The sequence below is a fragment of the Vicia villosa genome, unplaced genomic scaffold (genome assembly GCF_029867415.1).
Source record: "Vicia villosa cultivar HV-30 ecotype Madison, WI unplaced genomic scaffold, Vvil1.0 ctg.003332F_1_1, whole genome shotgun sequence".
Taxonomy (NCBI): Eukaryota; Viridiplantae; Streptophyta; class Magnoliopsida; order Fabales; family Fabaceae; genus Vicia; species Vicia villosa.
Window position 1 is genome coordinate 196,640 of NW_026706179.1, and position 4,621 is coordinate 201,260.

The 4,621-nt window shown below is 29.0% G+C and overlaps 1 long non-coding RNA gene across 1 annotated transcript; it reads left to right on the plus strand.

The window, feature by feature from the left end:
• The first annotated feature begins 234 nt into the window (after window positions 1–234).
• Window positions 235–3,699, plus strand: LOC131640822 (uncharacterized). The gene is made up of 3 exons (XR_009295347.1): window positions 235–307; window positions 389–449; window positions 3,179–3,699. It is a non-coding gene; the product is annotated as an uncharacterized LOC131640822 (long non-coding RNA).
• Window positions 3,700–4,621: the final 922 nt, after the last annotated feature.

The following is a 4,621-nucleotide window of genomic DNA, read 5'->3' on the forward strand; positions in this document are numbered from 1 at the left end:
GTAAACACGTCGCAACATTTAAAACGTTATATTGAATTGACTAGGTGACAGGATTTATGGCAGAGACATTAATTAAATGTTACCGTTTGCTTGTTGCGACGTGTTTACCACGTGGCAACTAGCGAAATTAAATTCACGTCGCTACATTGGGTATAAATCAATGCAATTCACTTCACTCCACCACACCTTCGTTGCAGAACAAGAACAACAATAACTTCATCCCCAAAACTAGAACAAGAACAACAACTTCAATCTCCCAAAATCCAACTCCAATTGCATCAATCCAAATATTTTTTTGATATCAAAGGTAATGAAGAGGTTGAACAAGTATTATGTTATAATTTTATTCTTTATTCTGTTATTAATTTTTGATTTTTTTTTGGTATAGTTTTAGTAGATTGAAGAAGGAGGAGAGTAGATTGAAGAAGGAGGAGTAGATTGAAGAAGAGGTAAGTAATTAAAATATATTTTTAGTGTAATTTATAATGATTTTTGGGTTAGATATATGGTATATATTTTTGGGATACATTTATTAAAATAGATTTATAATGTGTTTGTATAAATTGTAAAACTATTAGAAATAAATTGATATATTAAAATTGTTATAATGTGTTTTAAAAAAATTGATATATTAAAATTGTTTTTAGTATAATTTTTATTAATATTTTTATTAAAACTATACAAACATTATTATATATTATATATTAAAACTATTAATATTATACAAACATTAAAATTATTAAAGTTGTTTTTAGTATATTGATATATTAAAACTATTATTAAAATTATTATATATATTATAATATTTTACAGTATATAAAATAGATTATTATAAATATTAATATAAATTTAAAAAGAATATAATAGTTATATATATTATAAAGTTTTCATTTTTAAGAATATAATATAAATATATACTATAAAGTTCTCACTTTAAAAAATATATTTTTATAACTTAAATAAATTTTATATATGTAAAACTAATATAATAGTTATATATTATAAAGTTTTCATTTTTAATTTTTATTATATATATTATTTATTATAATAAGAAATATTATACTAAAAAAAATTTTAATAAAAAACAAAATATGTATATGTATATCATATTTTTAGTAGATTTATTAATTAAGATATGAATGTGTTTGTATATAGATTTATAATGTGTTTGTATAAATTGTAAAACTATTAGAAATAAATTGATATATTAAAATTGTTATAATGTGTTTTAAAAAAATTGATATATTAAAATTGTTTTTAGTATAATTTTTATTAATATTTTTATTAAAACTATACAAACATTATTATATATTATATATTAAAACTATTAATATTATACAAACATTAAAATTATTAAAGTTGTTTTTAGTATATTGATATATTAAAACTATTATTAAAATTATTATATATATTATAATATTTTACAGTATATAAAATAGATTATTATAAATATTAATATAAATTTAAAAAGAATATAATAGTTATATATATTATAAAGTTTTCATTTTTAAGAATATAATATAAATATATACTATAAAGTTCTCACTTTAAAAAAAATACTAAAAAAAATTATATATACTAAAAAAATATGTAAAACTAATATAATAGTTATATATTATAAAGTTTTCATTTTTAATTTTTATTATATATATTATTTATTATAATGAGAAATATTATACTAAAAAAAATTTTAATAAAAAACAAAATATGTATATGTATATCATATATTTAATAAAAAAAATTTTTATTTTTATTTTTTATTTTATTCATATATAATAGATTTAAAACTGAATTTGTATATATGTTATAAAAACATAATATGCATGTGTTTGTATATTTCCAAATATAATAGTAATATTTCTTATTTCTTATTTTTTATTTTTATTACTATATATGTAACAAAAACATAACAGTAGTATTTTTATTAAATAATATTTCTAATATATGTAGTTTAAAATGTGTAGTTAAAAAAAATTATTTTATGGTTAAATATGTTCAATATAACGCGTGTAGTTAAAAATATTAGTAGTAATGTTACTAAATAATAGTTTTAAGAATAGTAAATATTAACTAGTATACGTCTAAGAAGAATATTAAGTTGATTAGTATTCTAACTCCAAATGACAATGATTGTATAAATGTGCAGTATGGAATATTATCGGTATTATCGTAGTTGGATGTACGATAGAACATTTCCAGGAAGAATGGGACTTAAACCCAATTTTATAGTAGGAGTTGAAGGGTTTATAAGTTGGGCGTTTGCTCAGGAATTATGTCGAAGCGAAGGAGGAGTTAGGTGTCCCTGTCTTAAATGTGAATGTAGACCAATAATTAGTGACCCACAGGAAATAACAGCTCATTTGCATAGAAGGGGTTTCATTGCAAATTATTGGGTTTGGACGTTTAACGGTGAAGAACTGCCTAGTAACGTACAAGAGACTAGCAACTCTCATGCTTCAAGTAGTCGGCCGCCTGTGGAATATGAGGAAAAATTTAATCTGATTGGTGACATGGTTGAGGATGCTTTTGGTGTGAACGTGACCTATGATGAGCCTGAAGATTTTGGTGGGGAAGAGTTGCCGAATGAGGAAGCGCAGAAATTTTATCAGTTGTTGAATGAGATGAATACGCCGTTGTTTGATGGATCGTCTGAGTCAAAGTTATCAATTTGTGTGAGATTGTTGGCCGCCAAGGCAAATTGGAATGTTCCTGATCAGTGTTTGGAATTCTTCGTAAAGATGATGTTAGACTCAACTGCAATGAAAGACAACTTGCCTACAACATTTTATGAAGCAAAGAAGTTGGTGTCGAAGTTGGGCTTAAGAGTAAGAAAGATTGATTGTTGCATTAATGGCTGTATGTTGTTCTACGACAATGAGTTTGGTACTCAAGATGGGTTGTTGGAGGAATGTAAGTTTTGTAAGAGTCCAAGATATAAAGTTCCCAGTAGAGCCGTTAACACTAATCAAGACCGTGAAGCAGTAAAGTCCATGTTTTATCTTCCAATAATACCAAGGTTAAAAAGAATGTTTGCTTCAATGCACAGTGCAAGTCAAATGACATGGCATCACACAAATAACACAAGTCCAGGCACTATGAGGCATCCATCTGATGGCGAGGCATGGAAGCATTTTGATCGAATGCATCCTGATTTTTCCGCAGAACCTAGAAATGTCAGGCTTGGATTATGCTCGGATGGATTTACTCCCTATGTCCAAGGGTCGGGAACCGCATATTCTTGTTGGCCAGTTATTGTAACCCCTTACAACCTCCCTCCTGAGATGTGCATGACAAAACCATACATGTTTTTGACGTGCGTCATTCCAGGACCTTCGAGTCCAAAAGCAGGAATTGATGTGTATTTACAACCTTTAATTGATGATTTGAAGAGATTGTGGATTGGAGAATGGACTTATGATATATCACGTAAAGAAAACTTTATAATGCGAGCTTCATTGATGTGGACCATCAACGACTTTCCAGCATATGGCATGTTGTCTGGTTGGGGTACGCATGGCAAAATGGGTTGTCCGCATTGCATGGGAAACAACAAAGGGTTCACGTTGGATAAAGGTGGGAAAAGCTCGTGGTTTGACTGTCACCGAAGATTCCTACCACGAAATCACTCCTATAGAAGAAACATGACAAACTTTAAAAAAGATGTACGAGTGAAAGATTCGCCTCCGCCTCGATTGTCACCATGGGCTATATGAGAACAAGTTAGTGAGCTACCAAAATTTACAGATACTGGCAAAGAATGCCGAATTGAAGGATACGGAGTCACGCACAATTGGACAAAAAGAAGTATATTTTGGGACCTCCCGTATTGGAAGGATAACTTGTTGCGCCATAATCTAGATGTTATGCATATTGAGAAGAATTTTTTTGATAATGTATTTAACACAGTGATGGATGTGAAAGGCAAAACAAAAGATAATGAAAAGGCCAGACAAGACATGGAAAAATGGTGTAACAGAAGAGAGTTGGAGTTGAAGCCTCTACCGAATGGAAAGTTATTAAAACCCAAGGCTTTTTTCACTTTGACTTCCCAAGAAGCTAAAGCTGTTTGTCGATGGCTAAAAGATTTGAGAATGCCCGATGGGTATTCATCAAATTTATCAAGGTGTGCTGACCCTAACACTGGGAAGTTGCATGGAATGAAAAGTCATGATTGTCACATTTTCATGGAACAATTGTTACCAATTGCATTTGGCTCGCTACCCAAACATGTTCTTGATCCACTGACTGAAATTAGTCAGTTTTTTAGAGATATTTGTGCGTCAGCTTTAAAAGTGGAAGACATCATGAAGTTGGACCAAAACATTGCAATCATTCTTTGTAAGTTGGAACAAGTATTTCCGCCTGGTTTCTTCGACTCAATGGAACATTTACCTGTGCATCTTGCATATGAAGCCTTTCTTGGTGGACCAGTTCAATATAGGTGGATGTATCCGTTTGAAAGGTTCATGGGTGATTCAAAGCGATCAGTGAAAAATAAAGCAAGAGTTGAAGGTTCTATATGTGCACATTACCGGCATCGAGAAACATCACATTTTTGCAGTCATTATTTCAATCACTTGATGTTAACTCGTAGAACCATACGGAATCCGGTAAATGTCAA